The sequence below is a fragment of the Ruditapes philippinarum genome, unplaced genomic scaffold, assembly GCF_026571515.1.
Source record: "Ruditapes philippinarum isolate M1 unplaced genomic scaffold, ASM2657151v2 ctg11022_1_1_1_1, whole genome shotgun sequence".
NCBI classification, from domain to species: Eukaryota; Metazoa; Mollusca; class Bivalvia; order Venerida; family Veneridae; genus Ruditapes; species Ruditapes philippinarum.
In genome coordinates this window covers 27272-46087 of record NW_026858853.1, presented here as the reverse complement: position 1 = coordinate 46087, position 18816 = coordinate 27272, and the positions used below count along the sequence as shown (strand labels likewise).

The 18816-nt window shown below is 32.0% G+C and overlaps 1 protein-coding gene across 1 annotated transcript in view; it reads left to right on the top strand.

Annotated features, from left to right (window-relative positions):
• Window positions 1-271: 271 nt before the first annotated feature.
• The window catches only part of LOC132754488 (uncharacterized), a 40819-nt gene continuing 22274 nt past the window's right edge, over window positions 272-18816 (top strand). Inside the window, exon 1 of the mRNA XM_060745124.1 lies at window positions 272-347. The gene's annotated coding sequence lies outside the window, so the exon portion shown is untranslated. The remainder of the gene's footprint in view (window positions 348-18816) is intronic.

Sequence of the window (18816 nt, the reverse complement as noted above, 5' to 3'; positions counted from 1 at the left end):
AACGCTACTGTATATATACTTTTATGTAAATCATTATATAATACATTTTTACCATTGAGTTTTTAGTTAATATAGAAAAACAATCAAAACAAAATCTATTATTTTTTAAAGTCCAAAGTTTTCATGCTATTTTTGCCTTGAGCATTATCACGGATGTAATATAAATCCGTGGCATTATTTAGAAAATTAGAAATCTATATAGCCATAGAGGTACTGGTAAGTGGAGGACAATATTTAGTGTTGTGAGGCCTTTGTGAATCGCGCATGCTCTGTTAAATTGAAGAAAATATCAGTATGGCGGAGGTTAGTCCCGGATAAGATTTTTCTTAAAATTTGAAGAAATTGATGTAAGTATCTTTTAAATATTGTAGCCGTTATGTTACATATTTTATACTGAAAAGAAATGATTACTTCATGAAACTGAAATAACTAATGTTCCAACACAAATTACAAAAAGTTAACAATTAAAAACGAAAGTAGATTTATGAAAAACTGGGGGAACTCCCACATTAGGCTAATACTTATACTATAAGTTATAGATGTTTCAGTCACTCATTTGTAAAGTCATTCATAATTAAAGTATCTCTAGTCTTATTTTTGTATTTATCATCCAAATTATTTTGTCTCAAGCTTTATTTACACATCTGTATTATTTTGTTATAATGCTCATTTGTTTCACAGACAGTTGGGGTTATGTGCGTGGCTCCCCTCCTTGATCCGCACTTGTATACACCTTGTGTATTTTTATCGCGCAAACCGTACGTCCAAATATATTTGCATATTATTACGACCTGGTCACATACCTTGAACATAAAACTTGTTTTCCGCTATTTTAACAACGTTTAAAGAAGAACCTAAAATATCATAATTTCATAAAGATAACAACGTACGCTTTCCTTTGATGTGAGACGACTGGAATGAGTTTCGGCACTGTTTTGCGCTCTCATTTTCATGCCGAGAACCAAAACCCCGCAACGGTTACTTCCCCTAATCAGTACAGAAACCAAATCAAGAAGACTGACGGAAAGGGCCGAGTAGTTGCGATTGAATTTCTTTTTCCCAGCGATTTTCTCGCTGTAATTTACGGGAAACATTCCAGTCGTCAAGAATTCGGAAAGAAGCATGTGACACGGTTAGGAAAATGTAATTAAAAGTGCATAGCTTGGAAGAAAGGTACGATCTGAAAATAACATGCATTTATTTATTAAAGGAATATATGCATAGACTGATTTACACCAGAAATAAATGGCATGCGTTAACATAAATACCTGAAATATATGTTGGTCAGTTGTGTTTACATTTCGAAGCTTGGTATTGTAGCCAAGGGTCACCGGCAGGGCCTTCACTTTGGGGTCGTTTGGGGAATACTCGCTGGCGTAGTGAGCGCCCTACACGAAAACCCTCGGTTGGTTGGGTGTGTGTGGGATACTGGTGTATTATTATTATCCAGTATCCTCTTTGTTATGATGACTTATTTTATAACTCAAAAGTCCAGTATGATGTTATTTCATTTATTTCTTTATAGCCCATTGAAAGTTCTCAAATACAAAATAATCATATAGTCAACACATATATTTTCACAGCTAGCACCTTAATTTTGCTTAAGTTAATTTTACTTATTTATTTTCTAAGTTAAGACTTGATGTTATATGTCCGAAATTCTATATAAGACTTTAAGATGTTCTAAGTTCCGAAATTAAAATAAGACTAATTTAAAATATAAAAGCAACAATATAAATTAAGAAAGAGTTGTCATAGTGATTAAGCCTTAAGCAATATTAGCAATAAATGTCAAAAGATAATCAAGTATGGCTTGTTTGATAAAAGACTAGGAAATTGAGAATTAAGCCATAAAGTATTAAAATCAAAAGGTGATAATATTTCCTTATTGACCACTATGACATGTTTATATTAGAGTTGTAAAATTTATCAGTTAAGAATCTAAAAGTAATTTTTATCAAAATATTTATACAACAATGAAATTCTTTTAATGATTATTAAAAATGTAAGTTTTTTTATGAATATTGAAATTATTGAAATTATTAATGTTTTTTATAATTAATTTTCTAAAAGCATTTTGACTAGGAAATGCTATGTTACACATCACCTGTCCTTATAAAATGATTGTCCTCAATCATAGTCATATTACATAATGAATACAATAAAAAAAAACATACAAAGTATAAGATTAATTTATAACATTTTTTAAATGGTGTATTTTCCAATTTCCTGGTTGTGTCAATCTAATATTTTCCATTCACTTTATTAACTTTAAGTCCATTTTTCTTTTTTCATTATGTTCTACTTTTTCGATGTCTTGGCAGGATCTTCTACCCGGATTCTCCACCAAAATCTGTAGCCAAGGGTCACCGGCAGGGCCTTCGCTTTGGGGTCGTTTGGGGAATACTCGCTGGCGTAGTGAGCGCCCTACACGAAAACCCTCGGTTGGTTGGGTGTGTGTGGGATACTGGTGTACTATTATTATCCAGTATCCTCTTTGTTATGATGACTTATTTTATAACTCAAAAGTCCAGTATGATGTTATTTCATTTATTTCTTTATAGCCCATTGAAAGTTCTCAAATACAAAATAATCATATAGTCAACACATATATTTTCACAGCTCCCGGGTGTAGATATTCCAAGGTTTTTGGCTCAAAATCCTTGGAAAAAAACCTCGGAGTATTGGAACGAGAAAATGCAAAACTTTGCTATTAAGAAAACCTTGGAAAAATAGGGAGAGGGTATAAAACCTTGTCAAAAATTTCCGAGGTTTTTTTAAAAAAAAACCTTGTAAAAAGTAAGACCTAGGAGTATTGGAACGATTTCCAAGGATTTCAGAATAAAAACCTCGTAAAATAATTTCCGAGGATTTTTTTTTAGAAAACCTTGTAAAATGAGTGACCTCGGAGTATTGGAACAATTTCCAAGGATTTTTAAAGTCAATTTCCGTGGTTTGTTTTCCAAGGTTTTTGAATGAAAACGTCGGAAAGTTTCTCAAAACTGGGAATACTGTAATATTTCCCTGAGGATTCTTACTAAAGCATCAAGAATCATTTTCCCAAGGTTTACTTAAGCAAAAAACCTTGGAAATTTCTAGAATATCCATGGAAAATCAAAAATATAACAACCAATGAAATATTCTGAAAAGAGCAATTATATTGTCCTTTTTAGAATTAATAAATTTCTTTATAACAATACTACAGAGCAAAAAATGATCACATGACTCACTGAAACATTTAATGTCAGAGTGAAGTAAATAGTTATGCACTACAAATAAAAATTTAAGTTAGTAGTCTTTAATGGTAAATATTACACTCAATGTTCAGTTATCATTTGTTTGGTACCCGGCAAATTTTTATGTATTCAAATATTAATCTATTGAAGTCCTGTTCACTCTTCATGATTTTAAAGTGTCCCAAGTTTTTTCCCTCACTGTCACAGGGATCACATGTGGAAAATGCTTGGATACAATTCCTGAAATAAATAAAGTTAATATTTAATAAAGTACAGCCATTGAAAGAAGTTTAAAAAAATACAATTATATAAAATCACTACTGGGCACTTCCCTCTCCATGTGGTCAGGCTCAACAACTTCAAACTTGCCTTACAACATTGAATTTTTGACTCTTGAAGCCAGGATTGGCTTCTTCCCTCTGAGGGAGCTATCAAGCCCAGGATTAAGGATTACCTGAGGTTATACTCGGGACAGTTCAGTATATGTAGGCAATCAGAATTACATCATTTAATTTCTTTTTTATTCATCAATAAAATTCCTTACGTTTCCAAGGACCATAGACAAAAATATCAGTTGATAATTGTTTTAAAAGATCAGCAATTGTGTGTTAAAGGAAATATATCTTTTGAGTGATCCAAAACTACTTTAATGACAAGTTGTTTAGATAGCTATTGTTTAAAATGAAGGCTTTAATATTTTCAAATGACCTTTTCTGTAGTTACTTTAAATGTTTGTCTAATTTGTTTTGAAATAATGAATTTAATTTTTTTCATGTTGATTTTTATTTTTTATTCATCAGTATTTAGTGTCAAGATTTCAAGAAAAAATAGGGAGAGGGTATAAAACCTTGTCAAAAATTTCCGAGGTTTTTTTTAAAAAAAAAACCTTGTAAAATGTAAGACCTAGAAGTATTGGAACGATTTCCAAGGATTTCAGAATAAAAACCTCGTAAAATAATTTCCGAGGATTTTTTTTAGAAAACCTTGTAAAATGAGTGACCTCGGAGTATTGGAACAATTTCCAAGGATTTTTAAAGTCAATTTCCGTGGTTTGTTTTCCAAGGTTTTTGAATGAAAACGTCGGAAAATTTCTCAAAACTGGGAATACTGTAATATTTCCCTGAGGATTCTTACTAAAGCATCAAGATCATTTTCCAAGGTTTACTTAAGCAAAAACCTTGGAAATTTCTAGAATATCCATGGAAAATCAAAAATATAACAACCAATGAAATATTCTGAAAAGAGCAATTATATTGTCCTTTTAAAGAATTAATAAATTTCTTTATAACAATACTACAGAGCAAAAAATGATCACATGACTCACTGAAACATTTAATGTCAGAGTGAAGTAAATAGTTATGCACTACAAATAAAAATTTAAGTTAGTAGTCTTTAATGGTAAATATTACACTCAATGTTCAGTTATCATTTGTTTGGTACCCGGCAAATTTTTATGTATTCAAATATTAATCTATTGAAGTCCTGTTCACTCTTCATGATTTTAAAGTGTCCCCAAGTTTTTTCCCTCACTGTCACAGGGATCACATGTGGAAAATGCTTGGATACAATTCCTGAAATAAATAAAGTTAATATTTAATAAAGTACAGCCATTGAAAGAAGTTTAAAAAAATACAATTATATAAAATCACTACTGGGCACTTCCCTCTCCATGTGGTCAGGCTCAACAACTTCAAACTTGCCTTACAACATTGAATTTTTGACTCTTGAAGCCAGGATTGGCTTCTTCCTCTGAGGGAGCTATCAAGCCAGGTATTAAGGATTACCTGAGGTTATACTCGGGACAGTTTCAGTATATGTAGGCAATCAGAATTACATCATTTAATTTCTTTTTTATTTCATCAATAAAATTCCTTACGTTTCCAAGGACCATAGACAAAAATATCAGTTTTGATAATTGTTTTAAAAGATCAGCAATTGTGTGTTAAAGGAAATAATATCTTTTGAGTGATCCAAAAACTACTTTAATGACAAGTTGTTTAGATAGCTATTGTTTAAAATGAAGGCTTTAATATTTTTCAAAATGAACCTTTTCTGTAGTTACTTTAAATGTTTGTCTAATTGTTTTGAAATAATGAATTTAATTTTTTTCATGTTGATTTTTATTTTTTATTCATCAGTATTTAGTGTCAAGATTTCAAGAAAAAATAGGGAGAGGGTATAAAACCTTGTCAAAAATTTCCGAGGTTTTTTTTAAAAAAAAAACCTTGTAAAATGTAAGACCTAGAAGTATTGGAACGATTTCCAGGATTTCAGAATAAAAAACCTCGTAAAATAATTTCCCGAGGATTTTTTTTAGAAAACCTTGTAAAATGAGTGACCTCGGAGTATTGGAACAATTTCCAAGGATTTTTAAAGTCAATTTCCGTGGTTTTTTTTTTCCAAGGTTTTTGAATGAAAACGTCGGAAAATTTCTCAAAACTGGGAATACTGTAATATTTCCCTGAGGATTCTTACTAAAGCATCAAGATCATTTTCCAAGGTTTACTTAAGCAAAAACCTTGGAAATTTCTAGAATATCCATGGAAAATCAAAAATATAACAACCAATGAAATATTCTGAAAAGAGCAATTATATATTGTCCTTTTAAAGAATTAATAAATTTCTTTATTAACAATACTACAGAGCAAAAAATGATCACATGACTCACTGAAACATTTAATGTCAGAGTGAAGTAAATAGTTATGCACTACAAATGAAAATTTAAGTTAGTAGTCTTTAATGGTAAATATTACACTCAATGTTCAGTTATCATTTGTTTGGTACCCGGCAAATTTTTATGTATTCAAATATTAATCTATTGAAGTCCTGTTCACTCTTCATGATTTTAAAGTGTCCCCAAGTTTTTCCCTCACTGTCACAGGGATCACATGTGGAAAATGCTTGGATACAATTCCTGAAATAAATAAAGTTAATATTTAATAAAGTACAGCCATTGAAAGAAGTTTAAAAAAATACAATTATATAAAATCACTACTGGGCACTTCCCTCTCCATGTGGTCAGGCTCAACAACTTCAAACTTGCCTTACAACATTGAATTTTTGACTCTTGAAGCCAGGATTGGCTTCTTCTCTCTGAGGGAGCTATCAAGCCCAGGATTAAGGATTACCTGAGGTTATACTCGGGACAGTTCAGTATATGTAGGCAATCAGAATTACATCATTTAATTTCTTTTTTATTCATCAATAAAATTCCTTACGTTTTCCAAGGACCATAGACAAAAATATCAGTTGATAATTGTTTTAAAAGATCAGCACTTGTGTGTTAAAGGAAATATATCTTTTGAGTGATCCAAAACTACTTTAATGACAAGTTGTTTAGATTAGCTATTGTTTTAAAAATGAAGGCTTTAATATTTTCAAATGACCTTTTCTGTAGTTATTTTAAATGTTTGTCTAATTTGTTTTGAAATAATGAATTTAATTTTTTTCATGTTGATTTTTATTTTTTATTCATCAGTATTTAGTGTCAAGATTTCAAGAAAAAATTTTTGTTAGCAGTGTGAGAATTCTGCAATGTTTAGAAAATAAGCAACATCTGTTACTATTATTTTAGATTATGTCATATGGATGTTCCAACCTAAAGCACCCTAAAAATATTGCAAAAAATAACGCTTTTCATAAGGTGATTCTGATTGCCTACACTGAATGTATCTGTCTGCTCAAAGGGGCAATAAAGCTGAAGAGTCATCTGATATTACATTTACAGCATTTCAAGTATCAATAAAAAAATCAGTTCCAGAAACCATCATTCATTTAAATTTCAAATTGAAACTTTCAAAACCTAGTTTTAAAACAAAAACATACTATAGTATATTCCTTGAAGCCTTTCCTGGTCTACAGTTGGCTTCCTTTATGCCAATACCAATGACTTTCCAGTATATTCATCTGCTTTATGCTATGATAAGAGACTGGATTGCCATCTTCTTGGAACACCTGCAAACTTGCTTTCAAGCTGACTCTGTAACTAAACATTTGTAGATTCAAATAATAGATGAAAGATGAAAGTTTATGAAGAATGTCATCATAGTTTCATGCATTCATCTTGTTAATACAATCATAGACAAACATAACATTCATACTCATAAAATATCCTCTAAACAATTGTATTTAAACTAGCTTTACAAAGGTTTAAAAAATATAGATCTAAAATAGTTTGTATTTAATACTTATTTGAAAAAAAAAACACAGTTTTTCTGCATAAATGTATCTACAAAGTTATTTACCTGAACCTTTTTACTATTATGTTTCTTTTGTTTATCTTCCTGTCTCAGGTCATTGATCTTTAGGTTCAATTACAACAACCAAACATTTCCTGAATCTTGTCACACTTTAGATAAATGTTTTCTTTGAAAATTCCATAATATGCTCCCTAACATTTAAAAACAAGATATCTCCAAAATTGCTTAAATAACTCCATGTTTCCACTATTTCCAACTATAACCACTTGACCCATTAATGTCTGAGATTCAAAATTTTTCAACAGTATGTTGGATAGGTTTATTATAATGTGAAACAGGGTGATCCCAAAATATTCAAAGCCACCATCATTTTAATTTTACATTTATTGAAGGTACAAATATATCAAATGAAAATAAATAAATGTAAAAAGTTGAAAATTTTAATAAGTTCTTGAAAGAGAATCACTGTTGCAATGTCATTTTAGACTTATTGTTTTGGAATGTATAAAAAACCCAGACTCCCCCTGAATAATCACATGGAACAATCTGGTCTATCCCAGAATGCCCAATGAGAAGATTGATCATGCATTAGATAGAGGAAACCACCTGGGGTGCCATTAGTTTTATCTGATCAGTGTGTTATATTCTGTGTGTGAAATCTTAGTGGATGCAGTATTTATTTATCCTAATTATAAGAAATTAACAAGCATACTGCAGACATTTTCACAAAAAATCTTACGACAATTTTTTGTCGTAAGAGAAATCTTACGATAAATCTCCTTTTCACAAAAAATCTTAAGAAAATGTTAAGTGCAAAATCTGTCGTAACTTTACGATAGGTCTTCCCCGTTCGTAAGTGTAATTTTTTCTCTCTTAAGGGTAAAATATCATGTATCTCTTACCTAAACTGAATAAAATCAAACAAAAAGTTGGAGGACAACTAAATATTAAGCAAACAGTATGCTATAAATAACACAAATTGAGGTATAATTATTTTTCAACATATACATTTGTGACATTTGTATACTATAGACTAGTATTATTGAAAACTTATAATTTGTACAATTGGTGAGTTCGGTTTTATTGCCAGCATGTACTAGTGGTACCTTTTTATTTATTAATAACATAGTAGACCTTCTTTCTGAATCTTTTAGATATTTATAATTATCTTCAATCAAGATATAAATTATATCAGTTTGAATCATTTTTTTGTTCTTATTGAAATCTGATTGTGTTCAATACATATTTCAAGCTCTTGATTACTTGATTTTAAAACCGGAATCAACTATAGAGCATGCACATCACTATCAAATAAACGTTGCTAGGGATGTTTTTGTCGTAAGATATATCGTAAGTGAATTTTTTATCTTAAGATAAAATTTTAACTTACGAGTGGCTTTGTGAAAATGACTTAAGATTTAACTTACGATTATCGTAAGTGAAAAACTTAAGATAAATCGTAAGTTTTTTTTGTGAAAATGTCTCCTGGTTATTATATTTCAGACATTTAATTGTACATAATTATATTTAAAGGACAATTAATAACTATGTAGGTTTATTGTACACATAAATTAATGGCAGAGTAAATTGTAATCTGAATGTATGTCACAGATTTTTTTGTAGAATATACTATTTTATATAGTATAAAACATAGATTAAAGATTATATAGCATTCTTATTTCAGTGTTGCTTACAGGCTGTCAAGAAACCCTAAGTTAAGTCTATATATAGAAAGAAACTTTAGGAAAAATACTTATGCATTTGGAAACTAATAGACATAAATACTGATTGTTTCTTTCTGTATTATAGTTTTGCTCTTACACTATTCTTAAAAATGGAGAAGATATCTAGTAACGATAATTATAAATAATAAAAAAAATATGACAATTTTTTTAAGTCTTTCTGATCATCAGTTATTTGAATAGTCTTTCTTTTATTATCATTAGATGCAATACATTTATAGCCATTAATAAAGTATTTTATGTCAACAAGGAATTCATTTAAATTTTCCATGTTTTCACACTTTAATTTTTTTTATTGATTCTTCCCAAATAAATTAATTGCTTCAGAAATTTTAAGAAAAAATTTATTGAGAAGGTAGTTGGCCATTGACAATGTCCATACTGAAAATTGATTTACCTGGACCATGCTGTCCTTTATTGACTAACCATGGACAAGTGTTTGCTCTGACCATGGATTAAATAAATATCCATGGGCAATCTACAGCAGGGTTGGTAGCTTGGTTTGAGTTAATCTGCCAGCTTTAACTGTTGATCATTGCTTTGGATGCCCATGTTAAGTTAAATCACGATTACCATTATGGCTTTACATTTTTGAGATGAAATTTAGTAAAGTACAAATTTCCGAGGTCATTTCCAAGCTAAATATTGGCAAAGTGTTTCCAACAAATTTACGTAAATTTTCTAAGTTCTTTTCCGAGCAAAAAAATGACAAAGTTCTTCATTTCCAAGCTTTTTCCAAGCTGATTTTTGGCAGAGTGTTTTAAAATTCCGAGATAGTTTCCAAGGTTTTCTTTATTTCTAAGGATTTATACCAAAAAACCTTGGATTAAGTTTCCAAGGTTTTAAAGAAAAAACCTCGGAATTAAAAAAAAACCTTGTAAAACTGGGTTTATTTCCCCCCAAGGTTTTTTGAAGCAGTTTCCATGGTTTTTTTTTTTTTTTTTTCACAAACCGTTCGGAAAATCTACACCCGGGCTAGCACCTGAATTTTGCTTAAGTTAATTTTACTTATTTATTTTCTAAGTTAAGACTTGATGTTATATGTCCGAAATTCTATATAAGACTTTAAGATGTTCTAAGTTCCGAAATTAAAATAAGACTAATTTAAAATATAAAAGCAACAATATAAATTAAGAAAGACTTGTCATAGTGATTAAGCCTTAAGCAATATTAGCAATAAATGTCAATAGGATAATCAATTATGGCTTGTTTGATAAAAAGACTAGGAAATTGAGAATTAAGCCATAAAGTATTAAAATCAAAAGGTGATAATATTTCCTTATTGAACCACCCGTATGACATGTTTATATTTAGAGTTGTAAAAATTTTATCAGTTAAGAATCTAAAAGTAATTTTTATCAAAATATTTATACAACAATGAAATTCTTTTAATGATTATTAAAAATGTAAGTTTTTTTATGAATATTGAAATTATTGAAATTATTAATGTTTTTTATAATTAATTTTCTAAAAGCATTTTGACTAGGAAATGATATGTTACGGTATCTTCAGGAAATTGAAGCGTTGGTAAAAAATTGACTTTTTTAAAACGTTATTGAAATTCGGTTGAAACTTGTTCACGTGTTAGAAACTTAACCGTCTCATACTAATATAAGCAAAAAATTGAAAACTTATTCTGTGCTAATAAGATAATACTTTTACTTTTTTTATATTCAGGGGAGGAGAAGGGCGGGGTTGTCTATACTCCAAGTGTCTGTGATTTGTTTGTGAAATTTTACTGTTTATAATTTAAAAACTGCATGATGCCCATATCATAATGGGCCTAGTTTGAAATAAAAAACTTGAACTTCAAATGGAAAAGGCAACACCCATTTATTAAGCCATTTGTAAATCATGTTTGTTATCTGAAATATAATTTTGATGAATACTTTATTAAACAGATTTTATTAGGATACAGAAAATTTACAGTAGATCTATGATAATTTTCCAAAAGGTGTTCAGCGAAAACGAAAGTAATTAAAATTATAAACCAATTATTTCGTTCTAAATTATCTTCGAATTCAGATCGGAATCTAACCAGTTTCTAAACATCAATTCAAACCAATATATAACAATAATGTCACTAAAATGTGTCCATAATCCGACCAAAATTCAGACATTCCGAAAAGTTAAAAGGTAAATATGTTTCTTATTTTATTAAATCTATATACATGTATATAATATAAACAATAAATACAAGTTGTGGCCTCCCATTTACCAGGCACGGGTTCGTAAAAATGCATTCACATGTGTAAACTGTATAAATATCCCTCTATTCCATCAAAGTTATTGAAGAAGTTAATATATGAATCAGATCATCGATCCTGGGGGAAATTTTAGGGGAGAAGGGAAACAACCCAATGTGTATGCATTAACGAATTATAGACAGGGCGGACCGTATGTTTGGACGGGCGGACCATATTTTGGGACAGGGTGGACCGTTTATACCGGGAATAAACTTTTTAACCTTTTACTTAATGCAGTTTATTGATTAAAAATATTTTTAGGATATTATTAATAACCACATTGAGTTGGGTTATTATGCAGGTGATAATTGACCAATATTACATGCCATTGTTTGTTAAATATAGATGGAAAGCCGCTAAAAATTGAAATTCTTTATTAAACGATATGATAACAGAAAATACTTGTTATTCACATCTGATATTGTGAAAAACACAATACAAAACACAATAACGTAAAATTTTTCTTTAACGAAGTGCTTGTTTGAGGGGGAAGGATTGCTATTTTGTTTATAGTCTGTAGAAATACACATAGACAGTATAAGTCAAAATATATCCTTTATTGACAGTCCAAGAAATTATGTTACAAATACAATGTATAATAATAAGAATCCTCAAACATGTACATCAATATATAAAATTTTGACAATTTATTTCAATATAATAACAATTATTTATTTTAAAATTAAGTTGGGGAAATAATTATTCACTTAGCATTATGAGAACATTTTGATAATTAAAATAGGTAACAGGTACCATGTCAAAAACAAAATGTATATGATAAAATACTTAATTTACATTACAAAAAATCAATGTTCAATCACAGTATTCATGTGTTCCAAAAATATAAGTCAAGCTATGAAAAATATGTTGTAAGTAAAACATAAAGTTACATTTTTAACAAGTCAGAGACTAAAGTAAGTCTACAAAATTTCATGTCCTATAGATTTTAGAAAAAGAGTTAAAATATATAAATAAAGTTTAACATGAGTTAAAATATAAAATAAAGTTTAACATACCTGTAGAAAATACACATAGACAGTATAAGTCAAAAATATATCCTTTATTTGACAGTCCAAGAAATTATGTCTGTCTAACTTAAACTGTCTCTTTTATAGGTATGTTTTGGAATTGTTTGAAAAGTAGAATTAATTTATTAATGGGTTTTCACTTTGAAGTTATAAATGTCAAAAACTAAGAAGGAAACAAAGCTTTGATATTTTACTCAGCTATTATTCTGTATTTGTTTGTATTTACTCTATAAAAAAAAACAGTCCATCTGTTAAACTCTATAAAAAACAGTCCATCTGTTAAACAAAGAAAAGTGCTAAAAAGACCTAAAGTGCTTCCTAGGCTTAAGCAAAAATGTGTTGATTAAACAATATCTTAAGTATGTTTGACATGTTAAGAATGATGGTTTCTATCCCAAAGTTTGAAGAAGTTATTACTGTAAAAAAATACATGTTATTTTAAGGTTTAAATTTAAAAATACAAACAAGTAAACTATAGATACAAAAATGTACAAAAATATTCATTATGTAATATAAAAATATAACTCATATTTGGGGTTCCTTATAATATGATACAGAAAATACTTGTTATTCACATCTGATATTGTGAAGCACAATACAACAAAATAACGTAAAATTTTGATTCTTCGACAAGTTAGTTTATATTAGAATTTGTTTAATTAAGATGATGTCTGTTTAGTGAATTACATGTGATATACATGTATACATTGTATATTAATTTATTATTATTTCTTTGTTTTCATATTGTAATTAAGTAATATAAATAATCTATTTTCCTCTATACAGCGAAATGTAATGTTATGAATGGTATATATAAAAAAATAGTACAATGAAGGTAATTATACCCCCGCACAACAAAGTTGTAAAGGGGTATCCTGGAATCAGCTTGTCCGTCCGTCCGGCCGTCCGGCCATCCGTCGGTTTTTTCTTGTCCGCCCAATAACTTAAGATTCCTTTGACCCTTAGTCTTCATATTTTGGCATGGAGTTTAGTCATGATAAGTAGATGACCCCTATTGATTTTGAGGTCAAAGGTCAAGGTCACAGGGGCCTTGACTTCAAAAAGCTTGTTTGTCCAATAACTTAAGATTCCTTTGACCTACAGTCTTCATATTTGGCATTGAGGTTAGTCATGATTAGTAGATGACCCCTATTAATTTTGAGGTCACCAGGTTAAATGTCAAGGTCACATGGGACTTGACTTCAAAAAGCTTGTCCGCCCTATAACTTAAGATTCCTTTGACCCATAGTCTTCATATTTGGCATTGAGGTTAGTCATGATTAGTACATGACCCCTATTGACTTTGAGGTCTTCAGGTCAAAGGTCAAGGTCACAGGGGCCTTGACTTCAAAAAACTTGTCCGCCCAATAACTTAAGATTCCTTTGACCTATAGTCTTCATATTTGGCATTGAGATTAGTCATGATTAGTACATGACCCCTATTGACTTTGAGGTCACCAGGTCAAAGGTCAAGGTCACAGGGGCCTTGACTTCAAATAGCTTGTCCGCCAAATTACTTAAGATTCCTTTGACCCACAGTCTTCATATTTGGCATTGAGGTTAGTCATGATTAGTAGATGACCCCTATTGATTTTGAGGTCACCAGGTCAAAGGTCAAGAATCACAGGGGCCTTGACTTCAAAAAGCTTGTCCACCCATTAACTAAAGATTCCTTTGATCCACCAGTCTTCATATTTGCATGGAGGTAAGTCATGATTAGTAGATGACCCCTATTGACTTTGAGATCACCAGGTCAAAGGTCAAGGTCACAGGGACCTTGACTCCAAAAAGCTTGTCCGCCCTATAACTTAAGATTCCTTTGACCCACAGTCTTCATGTTTGGCATGGAGGTTAGTCATGATTAGTAGATGACCCCTATTGATTTTGAGGTGACCAGGTCAAAGGTCAAGGTCACAGGGACTTTGACTTCAAAAAGTTTGTCTGCCCAATAACTTTAGATTCCTTTGACCCACAGTCTTCATATGTGGCATGGATGTTGATCTTTATGAGTAGATGACCCCTTTTGATTTTGAGGTCACTGGATCAAAGGTCAAGGTCATAGGGACCTTGACTTCAAAAAGTTTGTCCACCCATTAACTTAAGATTCCTTTGACCCACAGTCTTCATATTTGGCATGGATGTTGATCATGACTATAAGGTGACCCCTATTGATTCTTAGGTCACTGGGTCAAAGGTCAAGGTCACAGGGACCTTGACAAAAAAAGCTTTTCTTCTCAATTGCTAAAGAATGTCCTGTCCGCAATGTATTGATTTTGACATTTTCACATTTGAAGCATGTAGAATACATAACTTAGCAATGCACTGGCTTAGTAACCTCAGATTTGGCAGGGAGGTTGTCCTTGAACTCTAAATGGCCACTGTTGATTCTGACAAAGTGCTATGCGGGGGTATCCACGCCATGATAGTGACAGTTCAAGTTTATATTAACATTGAGGGCATAAGGAAAATATGTTTTATATTTGAGATTTTCTCAAACCATTCACATTAGCTTATACAACCTATTTTATACTTATAATTGTATGGGTCAATATCTATAATAATGAATATAAAGTTAAATTAATCCACAATCCACCTCATGTTGTGTGCACATGATTAAAACATTTATATCATATGTAGATTTAACATGTTTTAGATCGATGTTAAAATTTTAAAATTCAAATCTGTTCAATATGAAAATGCTTATAATTACAACATATTTAGGATAATAATGATGTCAAAATATATATAGAAAATTAAATAGCAATATATAATTCGAAAATATACATGGTCCGCTGCGTCTTGAGTCACTGTCCGTCCTGTCCCAAAATATGGTCTGCCCTGCCCTGGTACGGTCCATACTGTCTCACGGTCCGCCCTATTTCACCTCCGCATTATCATGATGGCTTATTGGCTATACATCCTTTAACTATTATATAAACACAATTAACAACACTTATAATATTTCTACAGTTTATTAATTAATATATCTGGCAATGGCATCTAAATGTTTTTGAGCTGCAAATATGAATAAAAACAATTAATTACAAAATTTACAGTACTGGACACGCGAATCCCGCAAAATTCGCGTTATGCCGTGAGTGTAGTCTATGACGCGACGGGACACTACGCGGTAAAACATCGCCGCGTGCAAGTTCGCCGAATTTCATGGCGGTTCACGAAAAATCGCCGCGATGTATCGCCGTAATTTACGGCGAATCTTCAGCAATAATTGTATTAGAAAGTACTTCTTGGTCATTCCCGTGGTCTTTTATTTTGAAAACTTTAAAAAAATCTTGTAAATGTCATGTATATTTATAAATATTTAGCATTTGAACATGTACAGCGTATACATTTTGTATACTAAAACAAAGCAATCAGGTGCTGGTGAAAATTAGTTAACAATAAAACGAGATTGAAATTACAAAAGGTAATTGGTACTACATCAAAGAACGCACGATAACAAATTGTCCAATTGTTATTTTGATAATAATACAAATGGAATTAAAATACATTGTTAACTTTCGCACATATTCTATTTTTAGAACAATGCAAAGCGACATTTAGCACCGATTCACAGGTGTAACTAATTATTACGTCTAATACGCTAATTATGATTGTTGAAAATTGTAAATTGTAGCAGCGGGGATTCTGTCATAAAATTGACCGAAAAAATAAATTTTTGGAAGCTGTGGTCCTTTCATATGCATTATTGTTTTGATAGCAGACACAAGTATTGCACAATATCTTCAAGATCATTAAAATGTAAATAAAAAATCACAATCAAAATGCACTTACGATTAATAATATGTCAATAATTGACACAATCAATATCCAACATTTTTTTATACCCCCGCACAACAAAGTTGTAAGGGGGGTATACTGGAATCAGCTTGTCCGTCCGGCTGTCCGGCCGTCCGGCCGTCCGTCGGTTTTTTCTTGTCCGCCCAATAACTTGAGATTCCTTTGATCCTTAGTCTTCATATTTGGCATTGAGGTTAGTCATGATTAGTAGATGACCCCTATTGATTTTGAGGTCACCAGGTCAAAGGTCAAGGTCACAGGGGCCTTGACTTCAAAAAGCTTGTCCGCCCAATAACTTAAGATTCCTTTGACCCACAGTCTTCATATTTGGCATTGAGGTTAGTCATGATTAGTAGATGACCCCTATTGATTTTGAGGTCACCAGGTCAAAGGTCAAGGTCACAGGGGCCTTGACTTCAAAAAGCTTGTCCGCCCAATAACTTAAGATTCCTTTGACCCACAGTCTTCATATTTGGCATTGAGGTTAGTCATGATTAGTAGATGACCCCTATTGATTTTGAGGTCACCAGGTCAAAGGTCAAGGTCACAGGGGCCTTGACTTCAAAAAGCTTGTCCGACCAATAACTTAAGATTCCTTTGACCCACAGTCTTCATATTTGGCATGGAAGTTAGTCATGATTAGTAGATGACCCCTATAGATTTTGAGGTCACCAGGTCAAAGGTCAAGGTCACAGGGGCCTTGACTTCAAAAAGCTTGTCCGCCCAATAACTTTAGATTCCTTTGACCATAGTCTTCATATTTTGCATTGAGGTTAGTCATTGATTAGTAGATGACCCCTATAGATTTTGAGGTCACCAGGTCAAAGGTCAAGGTCACAGGGGCCTTGACTTCAAAAAGCTTGTCCGCCCAATAACTTTAGATTCCTTTGACCCATAGTCTTCATATTTTGCATTGAGGTTAGTCATGATTAGTAGATGACCCCTATAGATTTTGAGGTCACCAGGTCAAAGGTCAAGGTCACAGGGGCCTTGACTTCAAATAGCTTGTCCGCCAAATTACTTAAGATTCCTTTGACCTATAGTCTTCATATTTGGCATTGAGATTAGTCATGATTAGTACATGACCCCTATAGATTTGAGGTCACCAGGTCAAAGGTCAAGGTCACAGGGGCCTTGACTTCAAAAAGCTTGTCCGCCCAATAACTTTAGATTCCTTTGACCCATAGTCTTCATATTTTGCATTGAGGTTAGTCATGATTAGTACATGACCCCTATTGACTTTGAGGTCTTCAGGTCAAAGGTCAAGGTCACAGGGGCCTTGACTTCAAAAAACTTGTCCGCCCAATAACTTAAGATTCCTTTGACCTATAGTCTTTATATTTGGCATTGAGATTAGTCATGATTAGTAGATGACCCCTATAGATTTTGAGGTCACCAGGTCAAAGGTCAAGGTCACAGGGGCCTTGACTTCAAAAAGCTTGTCCACCCAATAACTTAAGATTCCTTTGACACACAGTCCTCATATTTGGCATGGAGGTTAGTCATGATTAGTAGATGACCCCTATTAATTTTGAGGTCAAAGGTCAAGGTCACAGGGGCCTTGACTTCAAAAAGCTTGTCCGCCCAATAACTTAAGATTCCTTTGACCTACAGTCTTCATATTTGGCATTGAGGTTAGTCATGATTAGTAGATGACCCCTATTGATTTTGAGGTCACCAGGTCAAAGGTCAAGGTCACAGGGGCCTTGACTTCAAAAAGCTTGTCCTCCCAATAACTTAAGATTCCTTTGACCCACAGTCTTCATATTTGGAATGGAGGTTAGTCATGATTAGTAGATGACCCCTATTGATTTTGAAGTCACCAGATCAAAGGTCAAGGTCACAGGGACTTTGACTTCAAACGTTTGTCTGCCCAAAAACTTTAGATTCCTTTGACCCACAGTCTTCATATTTGGCATGGATGTTGATCATGACTTTAAGGTGACCCCTATTGATTTTGAGGTCACTGGGTCAAAAGTCAAGGTCACAGGGACCTTGACAAAAAATAAGCTTTTCTTTTCATTTGCTATTTAGAATGTCCTGTCCGCAATGTATTGATATTGACAATTTCACATTTGAAGCATGTAGAATACATAACTTAGCAATGCACTGGCTTAGTAACCTCAGATTTTGCAGGGAGGTTGTCCTTGAGCTCTTAATGGCCACTGTTGATTCTGACAAAGTGGTATGCGGGGGTATTCACGCCATGATAGTGGCAGTTCTAGTTTTACTTGAGCAATAATTAAACATGTGTAATCATTCCTTGACAAAAAGAAATGACAGTTTTTTTCTGATATATAAAAAAGTGGTGGAAGTCAATCGAGTGTCGGCATTTCTTTGATGATTCGGCAACAACTACAGGTGTGTAAACATCAAAGATTCACAGATTCTTCAGAAGAGCCGACCAGTCATTTGTCAGAGGTCATTTCGTGTGTAAATTTTGTATTTATTATTTAACAATGGAAACATTATATTCCTTTTATTTATGGATGCTTCTTTTTGCGCGAGTGTTTTTGTGTCTTTTAGCGCTATGGAATTTCGACAATCGGTGATAATTTTCGGTA